The sequence below is a fragment of the Anser brachyrhynchus genome (genome assembly GCF_964034855.1).
Source record: "Anser brachyrhynchus genome assembly, chromosome: 5".
Taxonomy (NCBI): domain Eukaryota; kingdom Metazoa; phylum Chordata; class Aves; order Anseriformes; family Anatidae; genus Anser; species Anser brachyrhynchus.
The window spans coordinates 5296979-5311162 of NC_137699.1; the positions used below are offsets into that span (position 1 = coordinate 5296979).

General features: G+C 40.3%; 1 long non-coding RNA gene across 1 annotated transcript; it reads right to left on the bottom strand.

Annotated features, from left to right (window-relative positions):
- Window positions 1–156: 156 nt before the first annotated feature.
- Window positions 157–14070, bottom strand: LOC308196646. The gene is made up of 4 exons (XR_013952324.1): window positions 12791–14070; window positions 10161–10214; window positions 1514–1834; window positions 157–898 (listed from the first exon to the last, which is right to left on the bottom strand). It is a non-coding gene; the product is annotated as an uncharacterized lncRNA (long non-coding RNA).
- Window positions 14071–14184: the final 114 nt, after the last annotated feature.

The following is a 14184-nucleotide window of genomic DNA, read 5'->3' on the forward strand; positions in this document are numbered from 1 at the left end:
TTTCTTCAAGCAAATTATGTCTAGAAGAGCTGTTGGACCAGGAAACCTAAGAACATAAACAATTTAATATATTTTACTACTGGTTTTACTGTAAATATTGTGATAAATTTTCTTTTCCATATAACTTTTTACAGATTGCTTGCATAGAGAGGAAATTATATGAAATGGTTTTGGATAGGAATGACTGTGCTCAACTGAAGACACGCACAATTTCTGTCATTTGAAGGTTTTAAATAAAAAGAAGCTTCTGAACATTCATCAAATGGAGTGGAAGTGGAAAAGTTAGAAAACACAAGCAGAAGCTGTGTCAGTGCTGCAACATATTCGGGAGGCACCATGGGATAGTTTATAGCCTACAGTATGCATTGGTAAGGACAATTAATGTAAGAATGATGTCAGAAAAACCCGAGGGAGAAACTGTGGACAACAGGATGCGTACCTGGAAATAGCAATCATTCCTTGGTAAAGGTAATTGAGGTAATTGGGAAGACTTCTGGCAAATGAGGTGCTTGAAATCCCAATCACAGCAAGTCATGCTTAATCAGACATCTAAAGACAGAGGATGATAAATCTTCATATTGACTGCTCACCAGAATTGCCCTTTATTGAAGGATTAAAAGAAAACAAAACCAGCAACAGCCGTAGGAATCCTACAGCATGAGACTTCCACAGCGATCTTTATCATGTTGTTGAGAAAAAGGCTACAGGGACTTCTCCCAGCTGCCCCAAACCCTGCAGCCCCATGGACAATCCCAGCCCTCGCCAGCAAAATCTGATATTCCTTTCCAGTATGAGCTAACCGCCTGAGGCTTCCTGTAGTCTTGTAGTAACCCCGGGTTCATCAGTGACATGACTTCTCAGGCCTTCAAGCGTTGCAAGTCAATGGAGATATTCTACCCTTAAGAAAAAGGAACAATTTCTTATGTCATACGTTTGTTCATAATCACACAGTATACGATGCTGAGAAGAAATGCTCGTATCAAATGCATTCAGTGAGGTAGTTTTCATACCCCCGTCCAAGCCTAATTCTATCATGGCTTGGCCCTTAATCCTTGTATTCTGCTATACAAATTTTTTGTGGTTTCCACAAGGGAAGTTAAACACACAATGTGTTTCCTGGAGGACATTAGTAAAACTGGTTATCAGGTTAAGGGTCAATGATTCAAATTCAAGATTTTACTTAGTGGATGCTCTGGAAGCAGCAGAATTGATTTAAAATGCTTGAAATCCTTGCCAAGATGCTTTAGTTGGTAAATAAGCATCTCAAGCTTAGGAATGACACTTATGTAAGAGCAGAGTACTGGCACATTATTCAAAGGGACTTATTGCTTGCATTTGTTATTTACTTTGTTATTTCATGAGTAGAAAGATACCCATGCATCTGAAGGACAAAACTGAATATTGTTTTAATAAAAGTGATCTCTGAGTTCAGTGGAAGACTTTTCAGATAAGACAGCAGTAGTCAGCACCCAGCAAAAAGAAGCTAACATCATTAATACATGTTGCAACTCACCTAAACAACTTGAGATAGAGTTCATGTGCGTGTGGGAGGAGAAAAGTAGCGTGTGTTCACATACACGCCTCCTGGGAAACTTCAAGGAGGAGGACTACTCATCAGCACACCACACAGTTCTGGCCTCATTACAAAAGCTGTCTTCATGGATACTCCTCGCCCACCAGAGTAATCCTACCAAATCTATCTGGAGTTCTATGGGAACCAGGTTTATGCACCCAAGCATGTGTGTGCAGAACACATTACGAACACCACTTATCTTCCAGGGTGTCAGAGGAATCGCCTGGTCAGCAAAGTTTCTCAAGATCCACAGTCATTCCTCTGCAATGAAGCAGTGACACATCAGGTCATAAAGAAATACAGCACTCACCCTAATTAAAAGCATCACTCGAGCAAGTATTGAAGCTTTTGCAAACCTAGTATTAACATTAAGAAAATGACTTATTTTCTAAATATAAATGTAGTATTAAGAAGTAGTAGGCCTTTGCTTGAGAAACACACTGTAGAGTAGCTGAAGGATATGGAAGACCATACGGGTGAGAGCATGGCGCTTCAATGGAGTGCCAAAGGCTAATTCTGCCTATGACACAATACCTTATTTGACACAGTGCAGCAAGTATTTAAGTTCATGCTTGCGTGTGGTGAAAGTACAGAGTGGTCTAGTGACTCCTTCAAGCTTTCTAGTGGAAAAATTTTTTGCTACCTATTTTAACTAAATCCCAAACATTTCAAGGAAAAAAAAAAAAGTTAATATAAATACTACTTTCATTAGCATAGTGCATAGCCCTTTGGAAGAGCAGGAATGCCTCACCCAAGTCAGGAATCACATCACAGTAGCATTAAGCCTGATCTTCATTTTGTATATAATATTTTGGTATTTGATGTTTTTCTCTGCTTTCATTTAAAGCAGAGCCTAAGAACAAAATTACCTTTGCTTTGTTCAACTAAAATCAATGGATGATTCCACCTGCAACATTTTGGCAACCCCCAAAGATACCTAGCTGAATCTTTGACCTGTGGGAAACTACTTATTAAAATACCAAACTAATGTAAAGGTAGGTCCTCCAGCTATTCGTTCGTACTCTGTTAGCAAGGTCGTCCTGTCCTTCTTAGTCTCACGTAATTAGAAACAAATCTGACTCTAACTTGGTCATTAGATTTTGAAGTAAAATGCCTGTCTCCTATCTGATACTAAAAGCTTTTTAAAATCTGCAAGGTTTAAGTGAGAAAAGTATTTTTTTCTTAAAAAAAATCCTTTCTGAGATTCAAAACCTGAATAAAGATTAATACGCTAGTCTTATAAAATGGCCCAGCCATGCAGTGGAGTATTATAAATGTAGTTCCTGACTACTATACTTGCTAAAGCAGCAAAGAGCATGCAGTACTGATCATCACTGATCTCTCTTTGGTTAAGAGACTTTAATAGCTTCTTCAAAAGACAGACAGAAGTGGACTTCTTTCAAGCCCCCCAAATACAGGAAACAACAGCTATCATCTTCCAAGGCTTTTAGAAAATTCTCTGGATGGCTTTGAGTATGTATACAGTGAATTCTTACAGCTCTCACTAAAAGGCCAAGATTTTCTTTTTTTCCTTTCCTAAAGTTATTGCTATCACAAATTCCAGATTTTGGAATAGTCAGACTAAAATCCTAGTCTCAACTGTATAACTTAAAAAAATATTTTAAATACCACAGATTCATAAACTCTGCAGTCACCACACAATTTTCAAAGGAAAATGGCAAGGTAGCCTGACAGCTGCAGAGGGCTTTTGCTGAAAGCATTTAAAGAATTCTTCTTTAATCTGATCTTAATGGAAATTAAGCTTTACTCACTTTCTCTTTGCACCGAAATTAACAGGGTTGATCTCACAGATAACTAAAACATTCCCTGAAAGTTTGGAATCAGTTACATGCAGTCTCAGGAGTTATTATCACCTTGGATTCATAGAGAAAAAAGAAAAAAACAAAAATAAAAACAAAAGAACCATAGCAAAAAGCTGAAACTCTGTAGCAGCACATATTGTAATGCAGTTTGACAAGACTCCATCTCACACCTCCGTACAGGCGAATTGCAGCAAAGCCTAGAGTACAACCAGCCTCTGAAAAGCACAGCACATGGTAGGTAGCACGTGGGTAAGACCAGAGCACAGGTATCCAACTTCCCAACAGCTCTTCCAGAAACTCCCCCTGAGCCCTAAATGACTTCAGAAATCCTCATCACTTTTGAATCTCATTTGAAGCGTCCTGCTTTTAAGAAGTCAGTATCCTTTATGAGCATAATCACCAAACCCATTTTTCCACTGTGGTATTTCTTTTCTTCCCCTTCTTACATAAGCATGCAGTTATTTCACCACATAGCATTGCAGTCAGTGACCTGGGCCAAGTCATTAAGAGTCAAAATGCACTTTTGTGACAATGAAAACTCTGCAACTCATTAGGAACCATTAATTCATTAATAGAGAACAAATGCTGTATTATGCTCTCAACGAAGTGCACACAGAATGGACTGCCACGCATGGCAACTTGAGAGTACTAATAGAGCATGACTAGCACCTTTGCAAATAAAGGACTTGAAAGACAAACACTGCGCCTGCCTAATGGCAAAAGGCAGACAGATGCAATGACAGAGGTGGAGCTTATATTGAAAGCTTTTTTTTTTATTTTATGAAACCCATGCTTAAGCTGTATGCCGCTGTGTAATCGTTAAGCACTAGGAATAAAAGCTTTAGGCTATTGCTATGAAAGAGGATTTACAAAAATCTGGTGCCAGTATCTCTACTGGCTTTGAAAACCCTCAAACAATTAAATAATCTGATGGTAGTTACTACTAACCCTTAGCGACACAGAAGTCAAAACATTTTGATGCACGGAAAACATCAATTCTTGCCTAGAATTTGAGTTCTGTGACGGACCCTATGACCACAGTCATTAATTTAAGTAGTTTTGCCTTAGGATGATACAATAAGGCCTGAAGGTTGTATTCAAGTATCTTAAAAAAAAATCCAACACCTTTGTCTGGTCACTTCAATTGGTAAAGTTCCTTAAAGCCTCAGAAAATACTATTAATCTCAAAAGGATATAAGCAGCAATATTTGTTTCTATCTCTGCAAGGAGAGGAATTTCACTCAATATATGGAACCCACGTCCTTTGCAGTAGCCTGGGGAAGGATGTCTCCTGGGGGGGATTGGTGGGGGCTGCACATGTCCCTTTGCACAAGGATTTTTGAGGAAAGGCTCAGACAAGCTGGAAAAGAACAGATGAAAAGGAATTGTTGCTAGCTAAGGCTTGTCATCCTCTGCTAATGAGACAACTGAACCTGAACAATTTCCTAGATGAAGCTCCATGCTTGCAGTACCAGGCTTGTTGAAAGAGTTTGGTAACACTGTTACAACAGGCACAGTTTGCTTAGGCAAACCAGTTTGCATTGGCTTCAGCTTACCAGCCTGCAAAATGGACATGATCTAACTGCGGCTTTGTGAGACAAGGAACGATTGCAGAGTGCATTCAGATATGCCGATGAAAGCTCTTACATTGCATTTGACATTTGCGTTGGTGGAACGTTTGAATATGGAAGTGCAATGCTGGGAAAGTTAGGCCAGAAGAAATAACAGAAAATGAAATAAACCCAGAAGAAGTGTTGCTGTCCTGATCTATTTTTCCAGGTCAGCCTGTCTCACAAACATTCCCAGCTGCACCTTTCACAACTGTAAACATTTCCAGCAGCTGCAGCAAGTCCCACGAAGGTACGTGGCATTAGCTATCTATTATTCCAACATAAACACCAGAAAGGTAAGCAGCTTGTAACTAAGCAATTCTAGGAAGCACACAGGCATTGGGTCACAGTGCAGTTTTTGCACTTTTAAGCTGTATCAAACATTTCAGAATGAAAGCTTCTGGTTTTCTTTTCCAGAATGGTGCTTGCTCCTAACATTTCTTGCTTCTCAAGAAATAGACCATTCAGGTCAAGTACAACTTCCCATCCAAATCTGATAGTCAATAAAATTAACAGTTAGATATCAAAGCACGTGTCTGTACAGATTGTCTTTTGAAATAAAGCTCAGGCTATGCAACAAAATATTATGCTGGTCTGTCCATTGGCCTGCTCCAGGATAGCTAACTTCTTTAGAACAGTCTTGAATTATGATTTATTTCTATTCCTCTGCAGTAGGTAGAAGTCTGCATTTTCATTTTTTAAACACCCACCTTGGCAGAGACAAGCAAATTACACGCAGTACTCTTTCAGATATTTTTACCCAGTCTGATTTTTGTGACATTTCTTTGCTTTTGAGGTAAGGAAAGATATTTGCAGTGCAGTATTAAAAAAGTAGGAATTGACAAAGAATAAAGAACAGTGGCTGATAAAGTGCAACCTGTGACAGACAGTGTGAAACTACTTCTAAGCTACTTGTACGTTTAGCTAGGGTTTATACAAAGCATGCAAGGTCCCTCTGACACCTCTTGCAGAAATCCCTTTTTAAAGCTTCAAAGAAAGGAAGAGTTGGGATGGTTTCCTTTTCTGTAATAAAGTCAGCCCTTGCTACAGAGTATTTACACCTCTTGCTCATACTACTACTAAAGAGTAAGTGTTTCATCTCTGATGTAGACAAAGTGTTTCCTGATGGCCAGGGTCCAAACCAATGCAGGATGGAACAAGCCATAGCCTCCCATTACTGTAACATTCAAATTTCCTCAGCAAGTTTTTCAGAAACAAGATAATATAGGAGCCAACAAAGACACCAGTAACACTTTTTTGCTAAATACTGTTCCTTTTTTCCCGTGTGAGGAAACACACACCTCCATCTAACTCATTGTTTTGATGAGCACACCAATGTATTCTTTTGTTTTATTTTCAACTTCCAAAACTGTAAATACTGTGGACATCTGTAGGGCAGTGCTGACAAATATGCATGTTTCACTTCAGCATAGCCAGAAGTAGCATGGACAAAAGGGTGATTGCTTCACACTGCGGAATGTCTAGAAAGATCAGGGAAATGGTCTCCAGACCAGAAATGCTCTTGTGATGGTTTCATGAGAAGACTCAGTCTCCAGCACATTCCCCATGGAATGGTAGCAGGGAAAAAACAGGCTGTAGACGCACAGAGGATTCAGGGGAGTGACAGCCACTTCTCCACGAGCATGGCTACAGAGCACAAAAAGGAAAGGTGGTAAATTCTTGTTTAAATCTTCAACTTCCTGAAAAATATTCTTAAAATACACACCCACCTGCATGTTGGCTCACACTCACGCATGCTTACACTCACAAGTACGCACTCATACTGGCAACCCTACACTCGCACACACCTCCCTCGTGGCCATTTGCTCATGCACACTTAGTCCTGCTGTCACACACACTCCCATGTACTCACACACCTACTTACACAGCCGCAACTCCTTGCACTAACAAGTGTCGTGTCCCCCCCCCCCATTCAAGATTTTCTTACCAGAACTGGTAACTCTTCAGCTATGCATTTTGTATTTTTAACACTAAGTTTTGCTAATAGTGCTAGTTATTTTGTCTGTAATTAAATTCATTGGGAACTAAGCACTGCTAATTAAAAAGCCTAAAAGAAATTGAAGACCTTTGGCTTGTACAATTCATGATGCAAGGTAATAGCACTTTTCACCCATAAGAGCAGACCTGTACTTTGCACAACACCCAGGAAAGTGAAAAGCGTGTGCTGAACTTTACTCTCGGATACATCAGATCCTACCACATCTCTCCCCACAAAGCAGTTAAGCTTATATTTTAACTCTGATTTGCAACCCAGCCCATAAGGTGGGATAATCTCATAGAACAGACAGTTTAGAACACGCTAAACCAGCAAAACAGAGATAGCAGTGTTCAGCACATACTGTTGAATCTGCCAGCTGATTGTTTATCTGATGGCCTTTTTGCTTGTATTATGAGGAACAGTGAACGTGTCTTTTTACCTACAGCATGCCACTCATCGTGTTACGGGAACAGATCTGCATGCCATATTGAAGATGCGGCAATGGATACAATGGATTTATATAACATTTATATTTACATAACAATCCTTTGCATTTTGTACTCTCGTTTTCCTAGCAATTCCATCATTTCTGATACTTAACGTTTTGGCCTCCACTGAGCACTGATATTTTCACAGAACTTTCTTATTATGCATCCACAATTGGAGGAATAGAAGAGAGTCTGAAGCCTGCTATTTGGGATGAAACATTAAGACTACCTTTTCCTCAAGGCAAATCAGTTTACATATTAATGTGTTATTTGCTGCTTTTTCACCCAGCTGAGTATCGCGATAGCCTCTGCTGCTCTGGAAGTAAAGGTCAGCTTCCAATTTTATTACTAAGTAATTCCCTTTCACCAGCAAGCTTTCTCACATCATTTTCTACCCTTTTTGGGATCGCCTATGATAACATTGAAGCAGAGCAGTCTGATAAAAGTTCCTGGGAAACACTACCACTGACTGCACTCCACTGGCCACAAGTTTATTAAAAATAAGTAAATACAACAAGAAACTTAAACACCACAAGCATAAAGCCCTCTGTTTAGCCCTGACTTTTCCTGCAATAACAACAATAATTAAAAGCATGTAATTATGACAGGAAAAAAAGTAGGTACGATTTTAAAGAACAGGAATTTTTTAAAACGACTACCACAATCTTATAAATATCTGGAAGAATGTCAGCTTTTTCCTGATTTTCAGGAGTTACTCATATTCATTATGACCAGAAAGGCATTATATAAACCTCAGGTGACTTGAAAAATACATAATAAAATGCTGATTTACCTGGGAAATAAAATAAAAACTGTATCATGAATAAAGAAGTAGATTTTCTTTTATAGAGACATTTATGGTACTTCTTGCCCAACATGAAACTGTTATGAGATGCATACACTGTACATGCTTTACCACAAACCCTTTCTTCTACTTTTTAGTTTTTCCCTTAATGGAAATCAGAAACCCATAGAGTGGTGTAAGCAACACACTTGTTCCTGCAACCACAGTACCCTACCACTTACTTCTTGTTTCTCTTGCAGTTTATGTCATTTCCAAGCCCCCCCCATTTCAGCTGGGAGTTTTTACAAGCTAAGAGGTCTTACCTCCTTCTTAAGCAAGATATCATTCCTCATCTTTTTGCAACATTTCCATGTTGATGCAAGTCTAAAGTTATCCTCATGTGCTGCACCAGTATTCATTTGATTTTCCCTCCACCTTAAAGAGTGAAACTTGTTTTTTGAAATTAAGCTATCTTCCTCAACTCACTCTGTCTTTTCCTCCAGAATACATTATAGCTCTTGCCTCAGCTATAACTATAAATATTTAGGCAGCAAGATCACATCTGTTTCTCTGACCACATTCCCTTCTTTGTTTCTAGAATACCCTGCATTTTTACCAGATTTTGTTAAACATGCACATAAAGCTTCCTCTACATAGAGAAAACTGTCTTTGTCAACGTAAAGCTAAAATTGTCAAAGAAGCCTTCCTTCGCCTATTTCTAACTGTAAGCCCTCAGTCACTGGCTTGCTTCTTTTGAAAAATATATTTTAAGTTTCAGAGAAACAGAGATATTCAAAAAAAGTAGTCCTAGATCTAAACAAATGCTTAAATGTTTTGCTGCACTGTAACCTATATATTCCTGTTTTCAGATTATTTGCCTGCTAAGTTTAAGCGTCGTTGAATTTAAAAGCTGCATCTGGTTAAGCATGTTTACCTCCATAAAACACATCCAGTTGCAACAGAATCCTCTTTGATCAGATCAAAATTTATTATTTTTATTCTAAAGGACCCGTCTTATTAAAATTCAGTAAATAAAACTTTACATTACGAAAGCATTTCTTTATCCTCACACTTTTCAACCCTAAGTTCACAGTATTTTGTTTTTCTTTTCACTTAGAATACACAGAAACATTTTTAACCGTAGATAATCAGTCTAATAATTAATGCGTCATACAACAAAATCTACAGCAGAAGGCCAACTAGATACATGCCCAAGAAAGGACAGGCAGAAGATGACAGGATAGCTTTAGAGTTACAACTTGCATAGACAGAGGTTTCTTGTTCTGTGTCTGAACTGTTCAGCACCTAATAGAAAGAGGTCCCAGAGTTCCTACTACTGCAAAATAGATAGCAGTAATAAGGATAACTCTTCTTTATTCTACATTTTTTTTGTCAGTGTGAGAAGATAAATTTCATTTCTACCTCTCTAAATTAACTAGTGTACTGAAATTTTCCTCAAGCAATGCAATAAATACATTCTTGTTATATGTAATGTAATTATAACTAACACCAGAACAGGTTGAAGAGGTATCTAATAGCTAACCAGAACAATCCACCTGTTTTTTTGTTCCAGTTAATCACAGGACATGACCAGAAGCAGATCCACCAAGAGACCAAACTGCAGGCACTCCCAGTCACGAGACAGGCACACATCCCACCCCACGGCTGTGGTTGTGCTGCCAGATGTGTGAGGGGGCATTGGTGCAGCCCCAGAAAACTAGGGATACACCCTACAGTTAAACCCCTCCACCCTTGAGTTAAAGCAGGTTCCAGCCTGAAATGAAATAGCCACAGCGTGTGAAGAAAAATAAGCAGCATAACTAAGCTAAAGTACTTGTCAACTTGTCAAACTGAATGTGAAAACTATCCTGAAATAGTCAAACCTATGATGGACGTCTTCTCCACTCCAAGCAGCAGGATTTACAACAACACGGGACCTGTAAGAAGAAAAAAAAAAGATCTTGTTGTTTCTAGAACCTCAAAACCTTTCTGCTTTTTTCCCTACTGAGAGCTGAGATCTCAAGCTTTGTGCAGAATAGCTGCCGTGATGTAAGAACATGTTGTGATTTCATTCATGGAAACTTATTCATGAATCCACACCTTTGTCTTACAAGGCAACAGATTAGAAATAGTCCCTCTGCTCAGCCAGGAAGGGGTTCTTAAAAGCGATAGCAGTTTTCAGCTGTGAATTGCAACTTTTGGGCTAGCTCTATCCAAAGTCTTTTGCTCTAGATTTCATTAGGCTTGTAGTAGCCAAAAATAATATACAATGCTACTGCAGTTCTGCAGTAGAAAGAGGTATCTTACAACAGTAAGTTCACCTCAGTTGTACAGGGATTAATAAATCAGACCCATATATCAACTACTAGAGTAAGACAACTTCCATATCTGTTAACAACAAAAGATCTGGCACACTTTGAGGCAAATATTTCCCCCTGACTAGAAGACAGAATGAGCAATTACAAACAAAAACCCACAACCCTGTAATTGCACCCTTTTAGATTTGTGAAGTACCATTAACAGCCTGAAGGTTACTGAATTTTCGCCTAGGAATCGTGCTGAACTCCTCCGTAAATCCATAAGTCCTCTACACCCATATTAGTCAGAAACTCATACCACAGCTTAAATGTAAGGAAGTAATTTTGTTGAGAGAAAGTCTAGCCTTGTTACAACAGGGGCCAACACCCAACAAAATACGTAACTGGGACAAAACAAGCATCCAGAAAGCCAGGATATGGCCATAACTGATAAACTAATTAAGCCAATAACTACATTTGGATACAGACTTTCCAACTGCTTAAACATATAAATAAACCTGGGTAGTATTAATCACTGAGAACATGAACTATACTTGTTCAAACTTGGGAAAGATTCCAGGCACAGGTTTAACACAGAAAGAAAGTGCATGGGCCATACGCCAGGCTAACAGAAACCTCATACAATTCCTTGGAAACCAATGCCTCCTCAAGCAGACATGAACCACAGCAGAGTCTCACCAGTGAATTAAATGCATTCTTACCTGACACTTTCATATGAAATCCACAGCCCAGATACTCCCCCTGCCTTCCTCCCCCCCCTCCCCCCCATTCTAGACAAATTAGGCATTTAACCATGACACTCTTAAATTTACCATCACTATTTCATTTCCTTTTCAGGTCTGTGGTTATGTCTATTAACTCGCTGCTGTTGAGAAACAGAGAAAATTACTTCAGCAGCCTCAGTTCAGTGGCTAGCAGGTACTTGTACACGTCACAGGAAACCACATGCTGTGCTAGTTAAACATGGCTTTCTCAATAACACCACTGCCACGGTCAGAAAGGCATGGAGAACAGACATTCCCCCACCCCTTCATTTCTAGGTGTTTTTTCCCCAATTCAATTGAGAAGTTACACGGCTTTAATACGGCTTCTGTCACTACTGCTGCTTGTGGTGGACAGAACTGTGCAGGGAAAAAAAAAAATACTTAGCACCAACAGTTACTCGGGACAGCCTTGAAGTAACCATCTGTCTCTGTGGTTGAAACAGAAACTAGTGCTAGTAAGTTAGCCTTTCTACACACTTTTACTCTGAAGCAGTAAAACTTTCTGCTGTTAATGGCAAAAGTAGCATCTGTCATTGCACTTCCCAGAGCAGAGAGACAGAAGAGCAAGGCTCAGGATGCAGAATTTAGGACTCCTGCATCAGAGACATTTCACTACCTAATGCTCTACCAGTGGGAGTTGTAGTATCAATAACCTTCCACGAAATAATAAAAGAATAACACCAAAAAAAGTATCAAGGGCATTCTGGTATACAGAAGCCCTCTTCAAATTCTCCCTATTTTTACTACCATACTGGAACAGCATAACAAAATGGTAGCCAAAGACAGTCCTACTCTGCCATACTATGTCCAGCACAAAGAACAGTGTTTCTCAATTCCAGATTAAATCAACTACTTCCCTTGCAATACTGAAATCCTAAGTGGTTTTCAAACCTTGCAGCTTCCTGAATGTTTAAACTGAAGTAACGGTTAAACATCCAAAGACTATTTCTTAAACCACCTAAAACAGCAATCAAACAGCTTCAGAAGATATGTAGCCAACCCCAGTGGGGCTCAGATCTAAACAGACCCTCAAATCCCCCCCACAAACCCAAAGGAATTAAATAAAAAGAGAAAAGGTTAAAAAGCAAAAGCCTGAAAAAGTAGAATCAATCTTAAATGCATTGACATCTTGTAAATTGTAACAGAAGAAGAAACTGAATAGACATAAAGCAGGAAATCATAACAGAACAAACTTAGTCATTGCATTAAAGTGAACAAATGTATTTTAATCTCACAGAATACACCAAGATGCATTTTCCTGCATTCGGACATGCCAGGGCATGTCCCATATTGATAAAGCCAATAGTGATAGGATTATTGGCTGGGCACCCTGGCCACAGATATTTTTACTATCATGTATTCTAAATCAGCCCTCAAAGAGCTTGGCATTGTGCCTGACAGGGGAAAACAACATCGTATGTCCTATATTACCATAAGCATCAAGGGCACGCTTCCACCCAGCTTCTTTTTTCTCTGATGCCAATAGTGGTTCCACCTGTCCCCCATGCTCCCCTTCTTCACTGTTCATAGTAGTCGGGAAAAAAAGCACGCCTTTTAAATACAAGAAAACAAACTGATCTATCTTGCAACCTTGCAACTTCTTATTCAAATGCCAAAGACAAAGTAGCGTGGCAGAACAGCATGAGGATGGCAGTTGGAAGATGGTGGTGTCAGCTTCTTTGGCTGGCACAGCTGCTGGGGATAAAGGGGCACAGAATGGCATCCTCCCCTGTCACAGACTACTTCTTTCTCACAATTATATTTCACAGAAAACAAAAGGGCAAACTGTGCCCTTGTAGCCGTGTTATAAAAACCTAGCTGTGCTATAACACTCAGCCAAGCTGCAAAAGGTGAGGACGACTGCATTCCCAGCAGCTCCACGTCACTCAGGGAAACGTCAGCCAGGGCACCAGGACACACAACACAAACGCTCCCGACAGCACGCAGGTGACGACACTGGGCCTGTGCCACGCAGTCAGGGCACTGTGTCCCTGCCGACAACCAGGCGTATATATATATATATGTAAATGTCAAAGGTCTGGTCCCAGACAGCCAGCTCTCCTCCTGCAGCATTGAGGTATTCCCAGACAGAACACGGAGCAGCAAGCTTGCAGGTTCTTTCTGTACAGATTTTTGGCACGTTTTCAACTGGACTTTAAGTATCGTTGTGTGCTTGTTTCAGTTGTGCCATCAAAAAGGCTGCTTACATTTTTACAGTAAGTTGCTCGTGATTACTGAACCGCTCACATGAATTCATGCACAATCGATTCCAGGGCTTCCAGGTCCCAAACGAATGGTCTGCAAGCTAGTAAGGGAGGTTAACTAGCCACAAAACTGTTTCTGAAGTGGAAAACGTTGTGGGAAAACATCATTTCGTAGTATCGAGCAGTAAGTATTTCCTGGAGAGAGGGGGAAGGTGCGAGCAGTGCCAGCCCCGTTGCTTCAGTCGCTCTCTGTCACCACAGGTGTCGTTATTTACAGCTCACACCCCCCTTCTCTCCCACACGCATAACCCAGTGGCTATCAAGAACCACTTGGGAACTCCTTGAATCCCTAAACAGTTGATTTTTCCTCATTTCTATGAAAAGCTGTGAGAAGTTATTAAAAAGAAAAGGAAAGATCAGCCAGGTCACACCCCAACCCGCGCTGCCTGAGGCGGCCATCACCGCCCCCCCCCCCCCCAACTGCGTTCCCGCCTCCCGCTGCCAGCCCCGCCTCGCGCCGGCCGCCACGTTCCTGCTCCCCCCCACCCCGGATTGGGCGTCCGGCGTTGCCCAATCGGAGCTCTCCGCGACGGCCGCGCCGGGGTCAGGCCCGGCCAATCG